At 46.3% G+C, this 26,568-nt stretch overlaps 1 protein-coding gene across 1 annotated transcript in view; it reads left to right on the top strand.

The window, feature by feature from the left end:
- The first annotated feature begins 439 nt into the window (after nt 1–439).
- The window catches only part of ZNF592 (zinc finger protein 592), a 70,902-nt gene continuing 44,773 nt past the window's right edge, over nt 440–26,568 (top strand). The window contains exons 1-2 of the mRNA XM_073579363.1: nt 440–829; nt 18,833–18,883. The gene's annotated coding sequence lies outside the window, so the exon portion shown is untranslated. The remainder of the gene's footprint in view (nt 830–18,832; nt 18,884–26,568) is intronic.

Below are 26,568 nucleotides of genomic sequence, written 5' to 3'. Positions count from 1 at the left end.
CTCACCCTCTCCATCCTCTCCTCACAGGGCTCCATAGCGCGGCCCCTCCGTACTCTCCTCACACAGCTACATTGCTCACCCTCTCCATCCTGTCCTCACACGGCTCCATGGCACGGCCCCTACGTCCTCTCCTCACACTGCTCCATGGCGTGGCCCCTCCTCATACAGCTCCATTGATGATTGCTCACCCTCTCCATCCTCTCCTCACACGGCTCCATTATTCACCCTCTCCTCACACGGCTCCATGGCACGGCCCTTACGCCCTCTCCTCACACGGCTCCATTGCTCACCCTCTCCATTGTGTCCTCACACAGCTCCATTGCTCAGCCTCTCCATCCTCTCCTCTCCAGCAGCCTCAACACACCACCACAACTTCCTGCTCTTCACAGGACTGAAGGAGGCCCCGCCCCTTCCGGTGACATCTTTACCTAAAAAAAAAAAAAAAAAAAAATCAACTCCAGTCCGTTCTAGCCGCTCCCCTGACACATGGTGGCTGCCGCCTCTCTGCTCCCGGCCGCGCTCCATAACCGCGTCTATCGTCTCCTCAGCTCCATGCTCGCGACCTCCCGGCCCCTGTGCAGCACACGCAGGCTCAGTAGCTCCCGGCTCCCGCCGTGATACAGCTGAAGTCCCCTCCTCCATTAGCGGGCCTCCTCTCCCCTCCCTTCATTAGCCAGTCCCCTCCTCTTCCCCAGGCCCAGTCTTTCTCCGCCATGTTAGTTTCGCGGGGTCCCGGCCTACTGATCAGGCCAATTCCCGATATGATCCTGTGGTTCTGGACTGGGCTGCATCCCCGGTGGCTGTAGCGGTGATCGGAGGACCCGGGCGGGTAAGTGGGCGGCGGGGCCTGTGCAGAGAGTGGGCTGGATGTACCCTGCGGTACAGGCACTGGTGTCATGTACACATACTGGCACCGGAGTGTACCCGGTGTGTGCCAGGCACCGCAGCAGATGTGTGCAGGCCGCTGTGTAAGGTGTGTGTAGTCATGGCTGCTCCTGTGTGTGTGGGCGTGGAGGGCTGTGCAGGGGGTCTGTCACATGCATATTGCTGGAACCTTACATCCCACTTCTGGGCACTGACAGTCTTGGTATCTGTATGGGGACACCCCCCCCCCCTCAGTCACGTGTGTAGGGGTGGGTGTGTGGTGTCACGTTGGGGGGACACCCCCCCCCCCCCCTCCCAGTCACGCGTTTGGGGGAGTGTGGTGTCACGTTGGGGGGGACACCCCGCTCCCTGTCATGCGTATGGGGGAGTGAGGTGTCATGTGGGGGGGGACACCCCGCTCCCTGTCACGCGTATGGGGGAGTGTGGTGTCATGTGGGGGGGGGGGGGACACCCCGCTCCCTGTCACGCGTATGAGGGAGTGTGGTGTCATGTGGGGGGGGGGACACCCTGCTCCCTGTCACGCGTACGGGGGAGTGTGGTGTCATGTGGGGGGGGGACACCCCGCTCCCTGTCACGCGTACGGGGGAGTGTGGTGTCATGTGGGGGGGGACACCCCGCTCCCTGTCACGCGTATGGGGGAGTGTGGTGTCATGTGGGGGGGACACCCTGCTCCCTGTCACGCGTATGGGGGAGTGTGGTGTCATGTGGGGGGGACACCCCGCTCCCTGTCACGCGTTGGGAGGGGGGTCACGTTGGGGGACACCCCCCTCAGTCACGCGTTGGGAGGGGGGGGTCACGTTGGGGGACACCCCCCTCAGTCACGCGTTGGGGGGGAGGGGGGTCGCGTTGGGGGACATCCCCCTCAGTCACGCGTTGGGGGGGTGTCGCATTGGGGGACACCCCCCTCAGTCAGGTGTGCGGGGGGGGTGGTGTCACTTTAGGGGGGAACATCCCCTCTGTATCGCATGCAGAGTGTGGTGTGAGGGGGAGAGGGACACCCCTTCTGTCACCCATGTTGTGCACATGAGGGAGGTGCCATGTCGGGGGACCCCCTCCCCATCACTCCAGTGTGGTGTCAGTGTCGTACAGGAGTGTGCTGCCTCTTTCCTGTCTACACCCTTTGGACAGTTGTTGCCCCTTCTGGTCTTTGTACTACCTCCGTTATGTGTGAATTCAGAATAAAATTAAATCTTCTTATGGGTCATGAGAAAGCTGGGTGACAAGCAATATAGCCAGCGTGATAGGTCTGATGTCACCCAACTTTCTGTAACGTCTGAATGGAAATCTACCCAGTTGTGAAACAATCTGAAAGCTGAGAATGTATCCCTCTGTACCCAGGCGTATTTCACAGGAGTCTGTCGTATAACTGGATGACATCTCAGGGGGATGGTGACCATTCTAGTTGCTATGCGACTTCCCCAGAGATATTACCAGGAAACCCTTAAGTAGAAAGCCCCTCTCCATCAGGTTTTCTTATTTCAGCGCTGGAGTGGTGCCACTAATCTACTCACCCGTTGCTGTCTTCACCTGTTATCAGCGCCGCTCTGGTCGGTCTCGATTAGTTTATGACCTGCTTGGTCACTTCAGTGTTTTGCAATGACAAGAACGAGGCCCCCATAGACTTACAGTTAGTGCTTGTGACCTTTATGTCTGACTTTTGGTCAGTCCGAAGTCGCGGACACAAGATGGTAGATCGGTAGCGGTGCCAGGAAGAGCTGTAGATGGAAGCTGGTGAGTATAATAGTAGGTGCAGGGATCTTGCGTTGGCACCACTCAAGAGCTGAAATAGAAGAAAACTGATGGGAGTGGTGCTTTAGTTACATGGCAAATTAAGACACAGCCAGAATAATGTCTTTTATTAGAAATAAAACAAAGCACAGTTTTACTTTTTTATTTAAAAATAACAAGCACAGTAATACTCACCTAATGCCTAATTCCACAGAAGCCCTCGTTCTCCTGTAATAAAAATAAAATTAAAAAAAAACAATAATATATACCATACCTGTCTATTCTGTCCCACATCGTAATCCATGTCTGGTGGATAATTAATTTTCAACCTGGACGATGCCAAGATGCGACCGTCCTTGCTGAGAATCACTGGTGAATGAGATGCTGCGGGCGCAGCATCATTGACCAGCGGTGACATCATCGAGGTTCCCAGCCGGGCTAAACTGTGGTGACCTCAGGACCAGGGGAATAAGTCAGTGATGATTCCCCACCCACAAACCTATACATCAATCTGTTGCCTACAGATAGGACATCATGATCTATGTGACAGGTTCCCTTTAAGAACAAATATGGCAGAATAAAAGGAACATACGGTACTTCCATTTCTGCTCAATTAGGCCTCTTTCACACATTCGTGTCTCCTGTAAGTGTGGTGACAGTTCTCGCACGTAGTCCCATTCAAATTAATGGGTCTGTGCACATGTCGGTGTGTTTCCACGGACCGCGTGTCATTGTACAAAAAACGCTGACATGTCTGTTTTTGCTGTCAGGACATGCCGCAAAACATCCTGCACACGGAGAACACACATTGATGTCATCCTTGTAACGCTACAGAATGCACTGTTCCCCGGCGGCAGGTGCTGAAGACGGCACTCATTCTCCCCTGCTCTGCTAGCGCGAGCAGGGGAGAATGATGAGTTATATTAAAGTCAGAACGCTGACAGCAGGTGGGGGCTTTTGAGGCTATTACTCCCATCAACCTACACCTGCTGCCGCTAAGAACAGTGACAGCAGGAGCGGATGATGGGGGTATTCCTCACCCGCCGCTTGTGTTATAACTAAATTAATGAGAAAACCAGGCTTGGGGTGCCCCCCATTTTTGACAACCAGCCTTGCTAAATCTCACAGCTGGGGGCTGGTATTCTCAGGCTGGTAAGGAGCCATTGATATAGGCCCCCCAGTCTAAAAATGGCAGCCCGCAGCTGCCCAGAAAAGGCATATCTATTAGATGCTCCAATTCTGGTGCTTTGCCCGACTCTTCCCACTTGCCCTGTAGTGGTGGCAAGTGGGATTGCTGTCACCTTTGTATTGTCAGGTGAAATCAAGCCCACGGCTTAGTAATGAAGAGGTGTCTATAAGACTCGTATCCATTACTAATCCTATAGTTACATGGCAAATTAAGACACAGCCAGAATACTGTCTTTTATTAGAAATAAAACAAAACACAGTTTTACTTTTTTATTTAAAAATAACAAGCACAGTAATACTCACCTAATGCCTAATTCCACAGAAGCCCTCGTTCTCCTGTAATAAAAATAAAATAAAAAAAAACAATAATATATACCATACCTGTCTGTTCTGTCCCACATCGTAATCCATGTCTGGTGGATAATTAATTTTCAACCTGGACGATGCCAAGATGCGACCGTCCTTGCTAAGAACCACTGGTGAATGAGATGCTGCGAGTGCAGCATCATTGACCAGCGGTGACATCATCGAGGTTCCCAGCTGGGCTAAACTGTGGTGACCTCAAGACCGGGGGAATAAGTCAGTGATGAGGTCACCACAGTTCAAGCTTAGTGTCTTCACAGCAGATCACCATGAAAAATTCTCACTGAGCAGGCCCCAGCTGTGAGTTTTGCCAAGGTAGTTATAGAAAATAGGGGGGAACCCACACCTGTTTTTTTCATTGATTTATTTAGTTAAAGCTCAGGCGACGTGTGAGGAATACCCCCATCATCCACTCCTGCCGTCACTGTTGTTAACGGCAACAGGTGTAGATTGATGGGAGTAATAGTCCCAAAAGCCCCCACCTGCTGTCATCATTCTGACTTTAATATAACTCTCATCATTCTCCCCTGCTTGCGCCGATCGCTGGTGGAGCAGGGGAGAATGAGAGCTGTGGGAACAGCGCTTACTGTAGCACTTCTTCCTTGCTGGCCGTCTGTGTGGTACTGATGTGGCACATGGTTACCACACATGTGCTGCAAGATTACACACACGGACACAGGTATCTCCGGTACCGGAAGTCTACCGACGTTTGTACCGGCCTTAGTGTTGTAAATGAGCTCCTGGATACCGGCACATCCTGTTCTTCATCAGCTCTTTACTCATCATTGCACACACGTCTTTTACTTCTTGCGGACCTGTCACTGCAAAGTGCTGCTTTCCCTACATCACATGTAACGTCTGCTTGAGGCTAGTCCAAAACCCGCTTGCCCCCGGCCACCTCAGCATTAACCTGAACATTTAACTGAATGGCCAAACATGTATGTTAGCAGGCAAGGCTTGCGCTTTCACAGTTGAATAGAGCGGCACCATGCAAGCTGAACTTCTTACAGTTACTGTCCAGACAACCAGATTACAACTTTTACTTGGATCGACAATATCCTAAGTTACAGGGAATAACTTCCTGGACGTTGAACGTCTACCTGCTGAGACCCTCACCGATCACAAAAACGGGGATCTGAAGAATGGAGTGGAGGCCGTGTATATGCACATCACCTTTCTGTTCATTCTCAACAAGGGGACCAAAGATGGCCAAGCGCAGTGCTCTTTCTTCGTCGGTCTCATTGCGTGTGAATGGAGTGGAGACGCGCATGCTCATCCTCTGCTCCATTCTGACAGCGCCCTTCAGAGACCCATTCTCTGGATCGGTGGGTGTTTCAGCATTCGGACCCCCAGTGATTGGAAAGCTTTCCCAATTCATAGGGGTTAATTTATAATCTTGATACATACCCTTTATCAAGTGCACATCGGTATGTGGATGAAATGCAGTGAATCTGGAGTCATTTCCATGTAATGATCCTCACCCCATTCTTGGTGGTAAGGTGTGTGCTGCATGAGGAACTGGCCAATATTGTGGCATGGGCACCACTGGGGTATGGGTAAAGGTTGTCCATAGTGGTCAGCAAATTTAAAAAATGGCAACTAAGGCCCCAATTCATCAAAGCTCTTATACCAGAATTCTGGCTTAAAAAGGTTTGAAAAGTCTCAAAATTTGAATCCATGCCAGTGCCTTTGGCTTATAAGAGGACTCATTGGTGATGGGGCTGCTGTACGAGGGGGTTTTGGTTCTTTATGAATGTCTGTCCGAGAGAAATTACAAAATGCTGTATTGGCGTCTATAAAAGAATGATGTAATGTGCCTAAATTCTTAAAGGTAACCTGTGATGAGATAAATGTTGCCCAAACTATGGACAGCATGAATCAGACGCTATGCTGAACTGTAAAAATTAGACATGGACCGCTCATCCAAAAATCATATATTGAGCTAATGCTGATAGGCAAAATTTTCCAAAACTGACCATGAGCCACCTGTCAGGTCAGTGGGTGCCTAACTATAGTCTTAAAGGGGCGGCACTCCTCCCACTTGGCACAGGCGGTTTTAATTAGCAGGAGACTTCAAGAGGAGGGGTTCCGCCTAGTTTTGCTCTCAGTTCACTCTCTGAGAGCTTGTGAGAGGTGAGGGGTTTTTTTTTTGTTTTTTTTCGTTTTTTTTTTTGCTCCTTTCACTTCGTGTTGTTGCTGTTGTTTTGTGCCTGTGGGGCAGTGTGGCCTGGCGTCATGGGGACTCAGCCTTGCAGAACAGGTGCTATGAGACACCAGGTCGCCCGCACTGATGTTGCGGCAGAGGTTGTTGCATGATGCCATAACTTTTTTAAGCCTACAAAAGAACATCTGATCAGGATGTTAACCCCTTTCTGACGTACTATCCCGTCCATGCACCTTGGGACTTAATTCCCAAGTACGGGATAGTACGTCATATGCGATCAGCTGCGCTCACGGGGGAGTGCCGATGATCGCAGCCGGGTGTCAGCTGATTATCACAGCTGACACCCGGCACTATGTGCCAGGAGCGGTCACAGACCTCTTCCGGCACATTAACCCCTGGCACACTGCAATCAAACATGATCACAGTGTACCGAGGGCATAGGGAAGAATCGCGCAGGGAAGGGGGCTCCCTGCGTGCCTCCTTGAGACCCTCTGAGCAATGCGATGTGCTTGCGTTGCTCTGAGGGCCTCCTCCCTGCAGGCCCCCGGATCAAATATGGCCGCGGGGCCTTCCGGGTCCTGCAGGGAGGCGGCTTTCTCAGTGCCTGCTGAGAAGGCCTCCTCAGTGCCTGTCAGATCGCTGATCTGACACAGTGCACTGCAAAGTGTCAGATCAGCGATCTGACACTATGAAGTAATGTCCCCACCTGCGACAATATAATAAAGTAAAAAAAAAAAATCACGTGTAAAAATAATTTTTAAAAAAATCCTAAATAATAAAAAAATTCCCTATTTCTTTTTTATGTAAATAAAAAAACACTTAGTATCGCTGCGTCCGTAACGACCCGCCCTATAAAACTGTCCCACTAGTTAACCCCTTTAGTGAACCCCTTCAAAAAAAGGGCAAAAAACAAATGCTTTATCATACCGCCGAACAAAAAGTGCAATAACACGCAATCAAAAAGACGACTATAAATAATCATGGTACCGCTGAAAACATCACCTCGTCCCGCAAAAAAACGAGCCGCCGTACAGCGTCATTAGTGAAAAAATAAAGTTATAGCTTGCAGAATAATTTTTTTTTTTATAAAATTGTTTTTATTGTAAAAGCGCCAAAACCTAGAAAAAATGATATAAATGAGGTGTCGCTGTAATCGTACTGACCCGAAGAAATGCTGTTTTTTGTTCATTGTGCGTCCCAAAAATCAGAATAAAAAGCGATCAAAAAATATCACGTGCCCGAAAATGGTAGCAATGAAAATGTCAACTCGTCTCGCTAAAAAGACCTCAAATGACTTTGTGGGTCAAAATATGGAAAAATTGAAAATAAGGAAAAATTATAGCTCTCAAAATGTGGTGATGCAAAAGCTATTTTTACAATAAAAAAAGCGTCTTTTAGCGTGTGACAGCTGCCACATATAAAAACCCGCCATAAATAGTAAATCAAACCCCCCTTTATCACCCCCTTAGGGAAATATAATACAATTTTCTCGTTGGGGTTAGGGCTGAGATTAGAGTTGGAGTTAGAATTGGGGGGGATTTCCACTGTTTAAGCACATCAGGGGCTCTCCAAACGCAACATGGCGTCTGATCTCAATTCCAGCCAATTCTGCGTTGAAAAAGAAAAATGGTGCTCCTTCCTTTCCAAGCTCTGCCGTGCGCCCAAACTGGTTTACCCCCACATATGGGGTATCAGCCTACTCAGGACAAATTGCACAACAACTTTTTGGGTCCAATGTCTCCTGTTACCCTTGGGAAAATAAAAAATTGAGGGCAAAAAGATCATTTCTTTTGGAAAAAATATTTTTTATTTTTATGGCTCTGCGTTATAAACTTCTGTGAAGCACTTGGGGGTTCAAAGTTCTCAACACACATCTAGATAAGTTCCTTGGGGGGTCTAGTTTCCAAAATGGTGTCACTTGTGGGGGGTTTCCACAGTTTAGGCAAATCAGGAGCTCTCGAAACGTGACATGACACCCGCAGACCATTCCATCAAAGTCTGCATTCCAAAACGTCACTACTTCCCTTCCGAGCCCCGACGTGTGCCCATACAGTAGTTTTGTCCCACATATGGGGTATCGGCGTACTCAGGACAAATTGGACAACAACATTTGTGGTCCAATTTCTCCTGTTACACTTGGGAAAATAAAAAAATTGAAGACTAAAAGATCATGTTTGCGGAAAAGATATGATTTTTTTTTTTTTTTTTTTTTTAAACGCCTGGGCGTTATAAACTTCTGTGAAGCACTGGGGGGTTCAAAGTGCTCACCACACATCTAGATAAGTTCCTTAGGGGGTCTAGTTTCCAAAATGGGGTCACTTGTGGGGGTTTCCACTGTTCAGGCACATCAGGGGCTCTCCAAACGCGACATAGCGTCCGATCTCAATTCCAGCCAATTTTGCGTCAAACTGCGTTCCTTCCCTTCCGAGCTCTGCCATGCTCCCAAACAGTGGTTTACCCCGACATATGGGGTATTAGCGTACTCAGGACAAATTGCACAATAACTTTTGGGGTCCTGTTTCCCTAGGGAAGATAAAAATTGGGGTTGAGATCATTTTTGTGGAAATGATTTTTTAATTTTACTGCTGTATGTTATAAACTTCTGTGAAGCCCATGGGGGTTCAAAGTTCTCACCACACATCTAGATAAGTTCTTTGGGGGGGGGGGGGGTCTAGTTTCCAAAATGGTGTCATTTGTGGGGGGGGTTTCCACTGTTTAGGCACATCAGGGGATCTCTAAACGTGACATGGCGTCCGATCTCAATTCAGCCAAATTTGCGTTGAAAAAGTCAAACGGTGCTCCTTCCTTTCTGAGCTCTGCCATGCGCTGAAACAGTGGTTACCCCCACATATCGGGTATTGGCGTACTCGGGACAAATTTCACAATAACTTTTACAGTCCAATTTCATAGAATCATAGAGTCATAGAATCGTAGAGTTGGAAGGGACCTCCTGGGCCATCTGGTCCAACCCCCTGCTCAAAGCAGGATTCGCTAAATCATCCCAGTCAGATGTCTGTCCAGCCTCTGTTTGAAGACTTCCATTGAAGGAGAACTCACCACTTCTCGTGGCAGCCTGTTCCACTCATTGATCACTCTAACTGTCAAAAAGTTTTTTCTAATATCTAATCTGTGTCTCTCCCATTCAGTTTCATCCCATTGCTTCTAGTCTTTCCTTGTGCAAATGAGAATAAAGTTGATCCTTCTACAATGTGACAGCCCTTTAGATATTTGTAGACAGCTATTAAGTCTCCTCTCAGTCTTCTCTTTTGCAAACTAAACATTCCTAAATCCTGCAACCTTTCCTCATAAGACAGGGTTTGCAGACCGGTCACCATTCTGGTCGCTCTTTTCTGAACTTGCTCCAGTTTGTTGATGTCTTTTTTAAAATGTGGTGCCCAAAACTGGGTAACTCCTGTTACCCTTTGTAAAATAAAAAAAAATTGCACCTGAATTATTTTTTTTGTGAAAAAAGTTAAATGTTCATTTTTTATTTATTTTTTTTTTTTTTAAACATTCAAAAAATTCCTGTGACGCACCTGAAGAGTTAATAAACTTCTTAAATGTGGTTTTGAGCACCTTGAGGGGTGCAGTTTTTAGAATGGTGTCACTTTTGGGCATTTTCTATCATATAGACCCCTCAAAGTGACTTCAAATGTAATGTTTTCAATATCAAAAGCAGAGTAGAAATCTGCTCTATCTATCCATTTATCCATATCTGTCTCCATATATTATCTGTACCAAAAAGAATGAAAGCTGGGTAGCACACAGACTAACACTTCCTACCTGGCAAAGGAGGAGGAAAGAGCGTCTCAAACATCATTAGCAAGATATTTTGTAAGTGACAAAGTTACTGTAACAATGACAGCAGATATGTCTAAAAGACAGCTCATACAGCTTGTTGTGAAGGACGGTGTACCATTATCATTATTTGCATGACCAGCTTTTGCAGCTCTTAATGGATAAATAGCCCCCAAACTTGGTGTTTCTCTGGAAAGAGAAAGTATTAGAAAATTAGTGATTGAAGAAGCCCATAAACAAAAGGAAGATCTTAAAAAGACTCTCAAAAGTTGCTTCATGTTTCTTAAAATGGATGCCTGCACACGTCAGAGTGAACTATTTTGCCATCAATATTCCATAGGTTTGTGACAACAAAAAGTGTTACCAACACGCTGGCAGTAAGATACTAAAGCTCATCACAGCAGCCAGTTTCTCCAGGCCTTAGTGGAAAAAGTTCTGCAAGATTGCAAACTCAAAAAAGAACAGGTTCTTGCTATTGTAACGGACAATGCTTCAAACATAAGTACAATTACACTGATGAATGAGAGTAATGAACAACAGCTAGAGGAACATTTAGGATTCAGTATGTTTGAGATGGAAGGCCACAGTGCTGTTCATGTAACTGAGGAACAAACAGATATTACAACAGAAGAACAGCAAAATTATACTATAGAAATAGATGATCTTGTTGAAGCTGCTTCAAAACACTTTCCTATTCATCACATGCGCTGTGTTGTGCACACGCTGCAGCTGGCAATAAGAGATAGTCTGCAAGAGGGACATGCTGGAAATCTGATTGGAAAAGTGAGGAAATTGGTTATTGCCGCCAGAACCCCTAAAATTGATTCCATCTTGAAGAGACGTGCTGGGAAAGGGCAATTGTTGATCAACTAAAACCGTTTCTTATAGATATGGCGAAGCCTCAGGTAACCCTAAATGAAGGTCAATGGACACAGGTGGCTGAATTGAAGGAATTGCTTAATCACCCATTTACTGTGACTAAAAAATTACAAGCTGAGGATTTAACTCCTGGCATTTTCATAAGGGAGCTGAAGAACTTGCTATTTTGTTTGTCCCAAAGAGGAGGTTTAATCGCAGATGGCATTTGTTTCAATGAAACTGAGAGAGACACAGCTATTGGAAAATAAAAATTTTCTGGCAGCTGTTTATGTGGACCCAAGTCATTGTATACTGCTTGATGATCAACAGCTTACTAAAGGAAAAGAAGCTCTGACTGAGGTAGCAATTAGGATGAGTGGCCTACAGGAGGACTGCCAGGTGCAAGAAGACTTGGGTCCTGACAGTGATACTGCTGCCATATCTTTATCCTCATCAGATGAGAAGTTTGACTTTGACAAGTATTTGGATGACATGGAGCAGGCAAAGCGTTGCTGCAAGGAAAAAGATTTCACTCCATCTCCTATAGCAAGCAATCAGATTGATCATATTTCAGCAAAATGTTTCACTTGCTCTCAAAGAAATAGAAAAATTCAACCGTTCATCAAAACGGACTGTGCATGAGGCAATTCCTTTATAACCGGAAATTGTTAGAGATGTTGCCCATGTGGTTACGGCTTTGCCTCCAACCCAAGTTACTGTAGAGAGGGTTGTTCTCTAGCCTTAAAATTATTAGGTCAGATTTGAGGTCATCTATGAAGGAGGATCTGATGGAGGCAATTCTATTTCTTAGAACATTTTCATAGACTGCACAAAAGTTATTTAGTATGTTTTTGTTGAAAACTGTTTTTTGCAACTTACATAGTTTATTACTGTTAGGCGTCAGGTTCCTGTTGCTGCACAGCAGGAATCCCGAGCCTTGCATTCGCCAGTCTCCCATTCCTCTCTGGCCGCAGAGGAGGCTGCTCAGCAGACTTGTCGATCCCGGCACTTTGCTGAGACCAGCTCTGTGGGTTTGGTTGCTGCTGCCACCTCTGGTCCAGCTATAGCAACGCATGCTGGTCAGCAGCGAGCTATTCCAGGGACCGTCGGGAAGGTCCCGGAAGGACGCTACTATAAAAGGTTTGCATGGCCGCTCAGCCATGTGCTAATATAGACAAAGATTAGACCATGTGGAGTGAGTGATGTATGCATGTATGAATGTCTGGTGAATGATTCATTAAGAAACCCCTACCCTTGGTACGCATGTGTTGTGCAGCCTATGCTGTTAAGCGCCTAGGTGTAGGTAGAGGCAGAGACTGGAATCAGTGTCCACCGGTGGCTCTACACACCACGGTGCACGTGCTCGACACTCCACCAAATTCAGCGTCTATAGTGGTGTCTGCAGGTGCGAAGCCACGTGCTCAGAAGGTGTCCTTGGGGCAGAGTTCTGTGACCGCATTCTGTGCGCCCACTTGCCAAGCTCTGTGAGTTCTAACAGACTCCAGCATTTAAGTTCCGCGGTACTGCGGCTCTGTGAGGTAACAGAGTCCGCTCCTGTTCACACCGGGTGGCGTTAACCCGCGTGTGACCTTTTGTATACCGCTATATACATCTACCATTACTAAGAAGAAGTTTACCACCTCTGCACGGTGGACCCCGGGCTGCGAACGCACCTTACTATCATTTATTTGGTGCGTTCCGCCAACCCTAACAATTTACATAGTGTGATATATTACATAGTGTATTACATATTTACAATTTTAGTTTTTTGTATTCTAATATATATTATGTTCTATCTAAATATCTTGATTATTATATCATAAAAATGATTAAATGTCTGATGTTCATATTGTACTAAATACATTTTTCACTTAAATATAAGCAATATATGTGGGAGTCGGAGTTGTGGAATCGGTGTAAGGGAAATTGATGAGTCGGCGTAGCAGGTTTGGCTTACCGACTCCACAGCCCTGCATACATGCCTCCCAGAGTTCATCTAGATTCTTTGGTTTTGTCTTCCAAGCTTCCGCTTTCATCCTACCTCAAACATGCTCAATGATGTTCATGTCTGGTGACTGGGCTGGCCAGTCCTTGAGCACCTTGATCTTTTTTGCCTGGAGGAACTTTGTTGTAGAGATAAATGTATGAGATGGAGCACCATCCTGCTGCAGAATTTAACCCCTTTTTATGATTTGGAATATAAGAGAAAACACAAAAATTGAGCTTTGTTTGAGTTGGTACACATGCAGCATATAAATGCATGTTCACATGGCCATAAAGCATACAAAACCTACAAAAGACAAAATAAAAAAAAAACCCCTGCTATAATTAAATAAGTAAAAGGCAAAAGTGCATTTAAATCATACAGAGGCCTTAGTAATACTGTATTTGTTCAAACATAGCATAAAAGCCGTCCCACCATCGACAAGTTGACTCTGTGTGGTCGGGGCGGTCCTACACTGTCTAGTATTATTAATAACCTTATCACGTGTCAAAGTTGACGTCTGTGTGATAAGGGCAGACAAGGACCAGGTCCCAACCAGTGGACACCAGTCAGGGGAAGCCTTTAAATACAATTTCCAGCTCAGGAGAGGGAGGCCACACCCCAGGTTGCACAGAATGCAAAAATACATTTAATTTAATTATAGCAGGGTTTTTTTCATTTTGTCTTTTGTAGGTTTTGTATGCTTTATGGCCATGTGAACATGCATTTATATGCTGCATGTGTACCAACTCAAACCAAGCTCAATTTTTGCGTTTTTTCTTTGTATTTTTGCATTCTGTGCAACCTGGGGTGTGGCCTCCCTCTCCTGAGCTGGAAATTGTATTTAAAGGCTTCCCCTGACTGGTGTCCACTGGTTGGGACCCGGTCTTTGTCTGCCCTTATTCACACAGACGTCAACTTTACACATGATAAGGTTATTAATACTAGACGGTGTAGGACCGCCCCGACCACAGAGTCACCTTGTCGATGGTGGGATGGCTTTTATGCTATGTTTGATCAAATACAGTATTACTAAGAACTCTGTATGATTTAACACCTTCATGACCCAGCCTATTTTGACCTTAATGACCTGGCCATTTTTTGCAATTCTGACCAGTGTCCCTTTATGAGGTAATAACTCTGGAACGCTTCAACGCATCCTAGCGATTCTGAGATTGTTTTTTCGTGACATATTGGGCTTCATGTTACTGGTAAATTTTGGTCGATAATTTTTGCGTTTATTTGTGAAAAAATCAAATTTGGGGTAAATTTTGAAAATTTCGCAATTTTAAAATTTTTAATTTTTATTCTGTTAAACTAGAGTTATGTGACACAAAATAATTACTAAATAACATTTCCCACATGTCTACTTTACATCAGCACAATTTTGGAAGCAAAATATTTTTTTGTTAGAAAGTTATAAGGGTTAAAAGTTGACCAGTGATTTCTCATTTTTACAACAAAATTTACAAAACCATTTTTTTTAGGGACCACCTCACATTTGAAGTCACTTTGAGGGGTCTATATGGCAGAAAATACCCCAAAGTGACAACATTCTAAAAACTGCACCCCTCAAGTTACTCAAAACCACATTCAAGAAGATTAACCCTTCAGGTGTTTCACAGCAGCTAAAGCAATGTGGAAGGAAAAAATGGACATTTTAATTTTTCCAACACAAATTTTCTTTCAGCATCAATTTTTTCATTTTCACATGGGCAACAGGATAAAATGGATCCTAAAATTTGTTGGGCAATTTCCCCTGAGTACACCGATACCTCATATGTGGTCATAAACCACTGTTTGAGCGCACGGCAGGGCGCAGAAGGGAAGGAGCGCCATTTGACTTTTTGAATGGAAAATATGCTGGAATATTTAGCGCTTGCCATGTCGCGTTTGGCGAGTCGCTGTGTGCGTAAACACTGGAGCTCCCCCACAAGTGACCCCATTTTGGAAACTAGACCCACCCAAGGAACTTATCTAGATGCATAGTGATCACTTTGAACCCCCAGGTGCTTCTCAAATTGATCCGTAAAAAAAAAAGTACTTTTTTTTCACAAATTATCTTTTAGCCTCAGTTTTTTCATTTTCACATGGGCAACAGGATAAATTGGATCCTAAAATTTGTTGGGCAATTTCTCCTGAGTACACCGATACCTCATATGTGGTCATAAACCACTGTTTGGGTGCATGGCAGGGCCCGGAAGGGAAGGAGCGACATTTAACTTTTTGAATGGAAAATTAGCTCCAATCGTTATCGGACACCATGTCTTGTTTGGAGAGCCCCTGTGTGCCTAAACATTGGAGCTCCCCCACAAGTGACACCATTTTGGAAACTAGACCCCTTAAGGAACTTATCTAGATGTGTAGTGAGCACTTTGAACCCCCAAGTGCTTCACAAAAGTTTATAACATAGAGCAGTGAAAATAAAAAATCATTTTTTTTTTCCTCAAAAATGATTTTTTAGCATGCTATTTTTTATTTTCACAAGGGTAACAGGAGAAATTGGACCACAAATGTTGTTTTCCAGATTGTCCTGAGTACGCTGGTACCTCATATGTGGGGGGGGGGGGCACTGTTTGTGTGCACTGCAGGGCGCAGAAGGGAATGAACGCCATTTGGCTTTTTGAAATGAAAATTAGCTCCAATCGTTAGCGGACACCATGTCGTGTTTGGAGAGTCCCTGTGTGCCTAAACTTTGGAGCTCCCCCACAAATGACCAAATTTTGGAAACTAGACCCCCTAAGGAACTTATCTAGATGTGTGGTGAGCACTTTGAACCCCCAGGTGATTCACAGAAGTTTATAATGCAGAGCAGTGAAAATAAAAAAATCTTTTTTTTTTTTCCTAAAAAAAATTTTTTTTAGTTGGCAATTTTTTATTTTCACAAGGGTACTAGGATAAATTGGACCCCATAAGTTGTTGTCCAGTTTGTCCTGAGTACGCTGGTACCCCATATGTGGGGGGGAACCACTGTTTGGGCACACGTTGGGGCTCAGCAGGGATGTAGTGACATTTTGAGATGCTGACTTTGATGGAATGGTCTGCGGGCGTCATGTTACATTTGCTGAGCCCCTGTGTGCCTAAACAGTAGAAACCCCCCCATAAGTGACCACATTTTGGAAACTAGACCCCCCCATGGAACTTATCTAGATGTGAGATGTGCACCTTGAACCCCCAAGTGCTTCACAGAAGTTTATAACGCAGAGCCGTGAAAATAAAAAATCATTTTTTTTCCCTCAAAAAAAAAAAAGATTTTTAGCACGCATTTTTTTTTTTTTCACAAGGGTAACAGGAGAAATTGGACCCCAAAAGTTGTTGTTCAGTTTGTCCTGAGTACGCTGGTACCCAATATGTGGGGAGGGATCACTGTTTGGGCACGCGTCAGGGCTCAGAATGGAAGTAGTGACGTTTTGAAATGCAGACTTTGATGGAATAGTCTGCGGTCGTCATTACGTTTGCAGAGCCCCTGATGTGCCTAAACAGTGGAAACCCCCCACAAGTGACCCCATTTTGGAAACTAGACCTTCCAAGGAACTTATGTAGATGTATGGTGAGCACTTTCAACCCCCAAGTGCTTCACAGAAGTTTATAATGCAGAGACGTGAAAATGAAAAAAACATTTTTTTTTCCACAAAAATAATTTTTTAGCCCCCAATTTTTTTTTTCCCAAGGGTAACAGGAGAAATTAGTCCCCAAAAGTTGTTGTGCAATTTTTCCTGAGTAGGCTGATACCCCATATGTGGGGGTAAACCACTGTTTGGGCACACGTCAGGGCTTGGAAGGGAGGGAGCACCCTTTGACTTTTTGAACGCAAAATTGGCTGGAATCAATGGCTGCACCATATCGCGTTTGGAGACCCCCTGATGTGCCTAAACAGTGGAAACCCCTCAATTCTAACTCCAACCCTAACCCCCACACATCCCTAACCCCCACACATCCCTAACCCCCACACATCCCTAATTCCAACCCTAACCCTAATGGAAAAATAAAAATATTTTCTTTATTTTATTAGTTATGCCTACCTATGGGGGTGATAATCGGGGGGTTCATTTACTTTTTATTTCATTTTGATCACTGTGAGAGTGATCAAAATGAAATAATGGAATCTGCAGTCGGCAGATTCGGGCGGGCGCACTGCACATGCGCCCGCCATTTTCAAAGATGGCGGCGCCCATGAACCGGACCCGGCGGACACCGGGAGCGACGGGGGACTTAGAAGGTGCCAGGGGCGGTGAGAGTGGGTGAGGGGGTTATCGGAAGCTGGCGGGGAGCGGAGGGAATGGGAGGGGGGACAGATGATGACAGCAGCGGCAGATCGCCACTGTCATTCAGTGGCGGGGGGGCGATCGCCGGTGGGGGGGTCGAATCGGTGTCTCCAGCCATGTCCGATGCTACTGCAGCATCGGCCATGGCTGGATTGTAATATTTCATCAATTTTCATTGATGAAATATTACTATCGCTCTGATTGGCTGTTAAAAGTGAAACAGCCAATCAGAGCGATCGTAGCCACGTGGGGGCGAAGCGACGCCCCCTGTGGTGAATTACAAAGCCCCCTGTATCTGCGGGTCAGGTGACCTTTCAGTGACCCCGGTCACCCGACCCGCAGGGGGGCTTTGAATTCATGACACAGGGTATGCGTCATAGGTCGGATTGGCACCGACTTTCATGACGCATACGCTGTGTCACAGGTCGGGAACCGGTTAAATGCACTTTTGCTTTTTACTTATTTAATTATAGCAGGTTTTTCTTCATTTTGTCTTTTGTAGGTTTTGGAATATAAGAGGTAGCTAATAGTTCTTGATATTTTAGGCTATTGATATTGCCTTCCACCTTGCAAATGTTTCGTACACCCCCATACTGAATGTAACATCAGACCATGATCTTTCCACCACCAAATTTAACTTTTCTGGGTGTATTTTGGATCCTTACGGGCCCCAGTAGGTCTCCTGCAGTATTTGCGGCAGCTGTGGTTTAATTCCACTGAAGATTCATCAGAGAAATCTACCTACTGCCACTTTTCCAGCGTCCATCTGTTTAGCAGGCTGTGGGACTTTGCAAATGCCACACAGTTTTTATTTGCCATTTGCTTAGTGCTGGCTTCTGGGCACTGATTCCACCATGGAGGCCATTTCGAGACAGAATCCTACAAACTGTTCTAGTTGACACAGGGACCTGAGATGACCAGGCCTGTTGGAGCTCTGCTGCAGTGGAAGAGGGGATTGATTTGGATTTTCTAACCAACAAATGTTCCTCCTGAGCAGTTGTCTTGTCGGGTCTGCCGGACCTGGGCTTGTCAAACACATCTCCAGTCTCTTCAAATTTTTTTTTTTTTTTTTTTAATTCTTTGTACTTGACGCTGAGACATATTAAAGGTGCCAGCCACCTCTGCAGTGGATCTGGTCTTCAGCCTCTTGATAATCTAGGCTTTGGTCGCAGGGTGGATTTTTGGCATGTTGTCAGAGCTCAAGTTGCAGCTCAAGTGAAGGTCTAGGGTGCTGGGTTTCTTTTTATACACACCCACTAATTAACCGATCATTTACTGAGCACAGGTGAGGATGTACACTAGGATTGGGTGCATTATATGACCAGGCGAGGGTCAGGCATGTTAATTGCAGCTTGCCTCATGATTTTGTTCTTCAGAAAGGTAAACGCTGGCAGAGGCTTGGAGCACTTTCCCCCTTTGAGAACACATGCACGCTCAATTGAGTGTACACGTTTAGGGCGGTAAAGAGGAATAAGTGAGCTAGATGCTCATTTGTGAATCTTCGCTGTATGGCCTCCTACTGTGATCACTATTTGCAGTGCATTATACGATTGCCTTCCATAGCCCTCACGGTTTTTCTTCTGGGTTTGTGTCTTCCAGGGTTAGTGTGCGGCATCTACATCAAGTGGAGCCATGCATTAGCACTACCAGGTAAGTCTCCAGTTTTCACTCAGTGTGAATAATTAACCACCTCCGTAACTTCCATGGAAGTCATGAATAGGAAATGACTAATTTGTGCCACTAGAAATTGCAGGAATTGTGTTAGAAGAAATGTTTCCGGTGTGTTACTGTGCGATCTTGTTCTATTCCGTCCATGAGTTCTCCATAGCCGGACTAATGTTTCTATAATTATGGCCCATAAGACTTTGGTGATAAATGTTAGTTCTTAGCTGATCATATAATTTCTTGCGTCAATACAATGATTCTGTTCGTGTGGGTATGCACATTTATCTGCTGTGAGTAAGCTAACATCGTCGCAGAACTGCTGTAGCATATCCAGTATGGCTGTTTTAGTTCCCACGATATTGATGTTGGTCAATATCAATAATTTTTGTTAAACCCCACTCCCACTCCCTTTGGGCAGAGCTAATATTGGGATCAACGGTGAAGAGCCATCAGAAAAGGTGGGTGTGATGCTTGTCGGTGTTGGTGAGGCAGTGCGGCTGTATCGCTGTAGGTTGTTTTTGTAATGTGGTGGTCTCTGCTGTGTCTGTTAACCGTGTAATGTTTGCTGGCAGCTGTGCTACAAGCAGTCCTGCTGTTTGGTCGTGTACTAATGAACCTGGCAAAAAAGGTGTGGGCCCTGATCTCATCTAGTAGAACATGATGGACTGAGCCAGGCTTTGGGGCTATAAGGTGTAGTAAAGAGGGACTGTGCACTACCTGTATGTCTGCAAGAGAAGAACACATCTGACCCGCTCCCTGTATATAGTTCACTGCCTCGCAATTATTTGAACTATAACACTGCCATAATATTGCACAGCCCTACAACAGGTATTTATAACACACCTTCCATTATATACCGTGTTTCCCATAATCATGTACACTATATAACACTACTATATCACACAGCCCACAAGTCCTATATAGCGCACCTTCCATTATATAGCACATCGCTCACAATCATGTACAGTATATAACACGATTATGTCACACAACCTCACAACTGTCAGGCATAATACATACACCTTACAGTATATAGCACAGTGATGGCGAACCTTTTAGAGACCAAGTGCCGAAACGGCAACCCAAAATCTACTTATTTTTCAGTAAGTGCCAATACGGCAATTTAACATCACATCACAGAAGACCTGCAAAATACTCCCCCTTAAACACACACCCACTACCCCTGTGCAAAATACACACTTGTACAGCCCCTCTGCAAAATTATATGTATATATACGTAAAACATATACACACAGCCCCTCTGCAAAATACACACACATTATATATATATATATATATATATATATATATATATATATATATATATATATATATATATATATATATATTTTTTTTTTAGCAGAGGGGCAGTGTGTGTGTGTGTGTGTGTGTATATATATATATGTATATATATATATATATATATATGTGTACACACACACACACTGCCCCTCTGCAAAAAAGTTGTATGTATATTATTATTTATATAGCACCATTAATTCCATGGTGCTGTACATGAGAGAGATGGGGTTACATCAAAATACAAATCACTTACAGTAAGCAAAATATATATACATACATTTATATTACACACTCACACACTGCCCCTCTGCAGAATATGTATTCATATTTCAGACTGGTAAGGATCTGATAACCATGAACCTTGCCAGCCTGATAATACCAGGCCGCAGCAGTCTGCTTACATTGGAAGGTTAGCAAAAATAGTGGGATCCCCTCCCAAAAAAATGTCGTGGGGTCCCCTATTTTTTGTTAACCAGTGTGATAAAACACTCCGGGATCGCCTTTGCTGGGGTCAAAGGTCACGTGCGTTCAGCATAAAACTCAGGCGCAGAGCTGGGATTCGGGTATAACTGACTCTGGGTCAGGTTTATTAATGGTGAAAGCAATGCATAAAAGAAATAAAACATAAAACAAATCCTTGCCTGTCCGGCACTAACTAAACAAAGTACAACCTAACTACCAACTGGCGGGCTTCTCCCGTCCAGCCAAACCACAGTTGCAGTGGGCACTGCTTCAACTCACGTGTGTGTCTCTCACACAGACAGGCTCTCTGTGTTCCCAGGCTGAGACACTCACACAACCACCTTGCATCCTTATATATCCACCTCCCATTATCCATTAGTAAGCAGGTGCGATACTGACCAGACTAGGCCACATAGGAGAGGAATCTGGGCGAGATATACCTGCCCTCATCCACTATTCCCACATGATTCTCACATATCCCCCCCTTCTGCTCAGACCACTCTGGTCGAGCAATGACACCCGCCAAACAGTGCACTCGGGACAGGGCATCTGCATTCCCCATCTGTACCCCTGGGCGGTGCTCCACCGTAAAAGTGTAGGCCTGCAGGGCAAGGAACCACCGGGTCACCCGGCTATTCCGTTCCTTGTTCAAGTGCATCCACTTGAGAGGGGCATGGTCAGTGATCAGCCTGAACTTTCGGCTCACCAGGTAATATTTGAGGGCCTCTAGAGCCCACTTAATGGCTAGGCACTCTTTTTCCACGACTGCATACCTTTGCTCGTGTTTATTCAGCTTCCTGCTGAGATAGAGGACTGGGTGTTCCACTCCGTCCCTCACTTGTGAGAGTACGGCCCCGATACCGGTATCAGAGGCATCCGTTTGTACCACAAACTCGCTGCGGAAGTCTGGAGTCACCAGTACGGGCTGAGAGCAAAGTGCCCGGTTTAGGCTATGGAAGGCTTCTTCAGCCGCTAAACTCCATTTAATCATGACGGAGTCTTTCCCTTTTGTAAGATCCGTCAGGGGGGTAGCGATGGCTGCAAAATTGGGTATGAACCGGCGATAATAACCGGCGATCCCCAGGAAGGCTTGCACCTGCTTCTTGTTGACAGGTTGTGGCCAGTCCTGAACCGCCTGAATCTTATCAACCTGGGGTTTAACAACACCTTCTGGGGTAGCAAATGCCGTCTTTTCTCTGGCAGCCTCCGCCAGAGGGATCTGCCAATACCCCTTTGTTAGGTCTAGGGTCGTAATATACCGGGCTTTTCCTAACCGATCTATTAACTCATCGACCCGGGGCATAGGGTAGGCATCAAATTTTGAGACCGCATTCAGTTTCCTGAAGTCATTGCAGAACCGGATGGTGCCGTCCGGTTTAGGAATTAGCACAATCGGGCTGGACCACGCACTGTGCGATTCCTCAATGACTCCTAACTCTAACATTGCCTTCACTTCTCGGGAAACGGCTTCACGGCGCGCTTCCGGGATTCGGTAGGGCTTTACGTGAACTGTGACACCAGGTTCCGTTACGATGTCATGTTTCATTAGCATAGTCTGCCCGGGTTTTTCTGAGAAAAACTTTTGGTTGTGAAGTAGAAACTGCCTGACTTCCGTCTTTTGCCGCTCCGAGAGAGTCTCTGCAACCCGTATCTCCGGTACGGTATGCGAGCAGACAGGACGGGCCAGCTCCGCTGACAAGGCAGACCGATCCTTCCAGGGCTTTATCAGATTTACATGATAAATCTGCTCAGGTTTCCGTTTACCTGCCTGGTATACTTTGTAGTTTACTTCACCAACTCTTTCCTTGATCTCAAAGGGGCCCTGCCACTTTGCCAGGAACTTACTGTCCACCGTGGGGACCAGGATCAACACCCTATCTCCGGGTGCAAACGTACGGATCTTGGCGCCCCTATCATAGATTCTTTTTTGGGCTCCTTGAGCCTGTATCATGTGTTCTTTGACGATAGGCATAACAGCCGCAATACGGTCCTGCATTTGTGTGACGTGATCTATCACTGTTTTAAACGGAGTGACCTGACCCTCCCAGGTTTCTTTTGCAACGTCTAACAGTCCGCGAGGACGTCGGGCGTACAATAACTCGAAAGGCGAGAATCCCGTGGAAGACTGGGGTACTTCCCTGATGGAAAAAAGCAAATACGGAAGTAAATAGTCCCAGTTCTTCCCATCCTTGTCTATCACCTTTCTCAGCATCTGCTTCAGAGTTTTATTGAACTGTTCAACCAACCCGTCTGTTTGAGGGTGATACACGGATGTGCGTAACGGTTCGATTTGTAACAATCGGCAGAGCTCCTTCATTATCCTGGACATAAAGGGGGTCCCCTGGTCGGTGAGTATCTGTTTTGGTATACCGACCCGGCTAAACACATGCACCAGTTCCTTAGCAATCGTCTTGGTGGCCGTGTTACGCAAAGGGATGGCCTCTGGGTAACGGGTGGCATAATCCAAGATGACCAGGATATGTTGGTGTCCACGTGCAGACCGTGGAAGGGGCCCAACTAAATCCATCCCAATCCTCTCAAACGGGACTTCAATAATAGGTAGGGGTACCAAAGGGCTACAGAACCGGGGCTTAGGTGCAGAGGCTTGGCAGTCAGGACAAGACTCACAATATACACGAATATCGTGATGCATGCCTGGCCAAACAAAACAGTGTAATATCCTTTCGGTGGTTTTCTGGACTCCCAGGTGACCTCCCATCACATGTCCGTGGGCCAGGTCCAGCACCTGCCGCCGGTAGGGTTTTGGCACGACTAATAGTTGCACCGTATCTTCCCCCTTTTTCTCTATCTGATAGAGTAAATCATTCTCCAGAATCATGTAAGGATATGCCAGCCTAGAGCCAGGTTCGACGGGTACCCCATTTATCACTTTTACATTTGTCCTAGCCTGAGAAAGGGTAGGATCCTTTATTTGCTCGCTTTGGAAGTCATCTTTCTGAACTTCTAAATCCGGCAAACGGGGAGGTGGACGGCTGTCGGCCTCCTCCTCTTCCCCGGTCTTCTCCGTATCACCCGCCATGACTGAAAACGGGAACTGCAGGTCATTTCCCGCAGACTCTTCCCCCGAGTCTTCCGAGGAGACATCTTCCAGGGGTTCGAGACCCCCACACGCCCTGGGAGAAGAATCATGTACACTATTACCCGAGGGCATCAACTGATTCTCCCACAATTGCCAGAAGTGGGGAAAATCCCGGCCCAGGATAACATCATGCAATAACGCCGGGACGAGTCCCACTTTATGTTGCACAGACCCATAGGAAGTAGTAATGCATATGACCGTGGTGAGGTACGAACAGGTGTCTCCATGCACACACGTTACAGAAAATTTGTCTGATGGTCCAGTCGGGGCTGACACCAGACTGGCCTTCACCAGAGTCACCACACTTCCCGAGTCTAACAATGCCACCACATTTTTGCCATCAACAGTTAAATCACACAAGTGTTTTTCCACATCCTTTTGACCGGCATTCACACTCACTACCCGTGCAACCATAGACATGCGGTTTTTAGCGTCTGTGAAATCGCACTGCATGGGTTCAGTAGTGACCGGACAGTTCGCAGCAATATGTCCCATCTCTTGGCAGCGGAAACACCTAACGGGCCCCTTGCTAAGACCATAGTTCGTTACTCTCGGCCTCGCAGTGCGGGCAGTCCCGTTTTCCTCCCCCACTGTCTTAGGGATTTTTCCATCTCCCCTACTCCCTGGAACAGTCTTACCGGTTCCACGTGGAGACGATGAAGAACGAGGTGGGGTAGCGTCGTCACGGAGTCCTTCCGCCACGGAGTAACGTTCAACCAGATCCACCAGTTGATCTGCCGTCGTAGGATTTCCATGGCTTACCCACTTCCTCAGGGCTGGTGGTAGGGCTCTCAGGTACTTGTCCAGGACGACTCTCTGGATTATCTCTGGCGCTGTCAACACCTCGGGTTGTAGCCACTTCTTCGTCACGTGGATCAGGTCGAACATCTGGGACCGCGGTGGTTTATCCGGCTGATAAGTCCATTGATGCACTCTCTGTGCACGGACAGCGGTCGTCACTCCCAGCCGGGCCAAGATCTCGGCTTTCAATTTGTCAAAGTCCTGCGCAGCTTCAGGTTCCAGGTCATAATACGCCTTTTGGGCCTCACCGGAAAGAAACGGGGCAATCAGGCCGGCCCATCGTGCCTTCGGCCATTTTTCTCGCACCGCCGTCCGTTCAAACGTGGTCAGGTATGCCTCGACGTCATCATCAGGCGTCATTTTCTGCCAGTACCGACTCACGTGAATCACTCTCGACTCGGCTTCCAGGTTAAGCTCAGGTAAGCTTGCCAAGCGCTGCGCCACCTGCTGGAGAAGCGAACGATCGGTAGCCGTCATGTCCACCAACTCCTTCAGCTGGGCCATCATCACCCGATTAGCTTCTTGCTGGACGGCGGTGGACTGTACCAGCGCTTTCACCACGTCCTCCATGCTCATGCTTGCAACGTGATGCCCGCGTTCTCCACCACAATGTGATAAAACACTCCGGGATCGCCTTTGCTGGGGTCAAAGGTCACGTGCGTTCAGCATAAAACTCAGGCGCAGAGCTGGGATTCGGGTATAACTGACTCTGGGTCAGGTTTATTAATGGTGAAAGCAATGCATAAAAGAAATAAAACATAAAACAAATCCTTGCCTGTCCGGCACTAACTAAACAAAGTACAACCTAACTACCAACTGGCGGGCTTCTCCCGTCCAGCCAAACCACAGTTGCAGTGGGCACTGCTTCCACTCACGTGTGTGTCTCTCACACAGACAGGCTCTCTGTGTTCCCAGGCTGAGACACTCACACAACCACCTTGCATCCTTATATATCCACCTCCCATTATCCATTAGTAAGCAGGTGCGATACTGACCAGACTAGGCCACATAGGAGAGGAATCTGGGTGAGATATACCTGCCCTCATCCACTATTCCCACATGATTCTCACACCAGCCAAGGAAAAAGCAGACAGCTGAGGCCTGGTATTCTCAGGCTAGCGAGGCCCATGGATTTTGGCCCTCACCATCCTAAAAATAGAAGCCCACAGCTGCCCCACAATTGGCACATCCAAAGATGCGCCAATTGTGGCACTTTACCCAGCTGTTCCCACTTGCACTGTAGCGGTAGCAAGTGGGGTAATATTTGTGGGGTTGATGTCACCTTTGTATTGTCAGGTGACATCAAGCCCATGGCTTGGTAATGGAGAGGTGTCTATAAGACATCTATTCATTACTAATCGTACAGTTATACAGTATGGTAAATAAAGACACAGCCAGAATAAAGTCTTTTAATTGAAATAATGACACAGACTCCTTTAATAGATCTTAATTAAACCATACTTACTGCCTATTTTACCAATGCACTCAATCTCCTGGAAGAGAAATGAAATAAAAAAAGCAACAATATCCTTACCTGTCCACCGAGAAGATATAATACTCTCCCACGACAAGTCCAGCTCTGCTACATCTAGATGCCTTTGGCTGAACGGTGGCATTATGCCACCACTCAACATGACATCCTGACACAGCGGAGCTTGAAGATGATCACCGGAGATAACTGTCCCCGGCGGTCAAGTGCACTGCAGTTCTCGCGGTCAGGTGATCGTGAGAACTTGACTAGTGACCGGAGATAACCACATCCCCGGAGGTCACGTGCACGACAGCTCTCGCGATCAGCTCATTGTGAGAACTGCAGTGGGCTTGAACCTCCAGCTGAAACAAGGTACGACATTGTTTAAGTTAGTACACGTGTGTTAAGCTGCATTTCCGCACTTAATACACATGACAAAGAAGATATTGCGGTTTTACCGCATCTAATGATAGTGAATGGGTAATTTACACAGCGGAGACGGAGCGTCTCTGCTACATAAATTGACGTGCGGTC

The sequence above is a fragment of the Dendrobates tinctorius genome, unplaced genomic scaffold, assembly GCF_039654945.1.
Source record: "Dendrobates tinctorius isolate UK_male_01 unplaced genomic scaffold, ASM3965494v1 ptg000062l, whole genome shotgun sequence".
Lineage (NCBI taxonomy): Eukaryota > Metazoa > Chordata > Amphibia > Anura > Dendrobatidae > Dendrobates > Dendrobates tinctorius.
The sequence above is the reverse complement of the archived record's forward strand: the minus strand, read 5'-3'. Positions and strand labels throughout refer to the sequence as shown.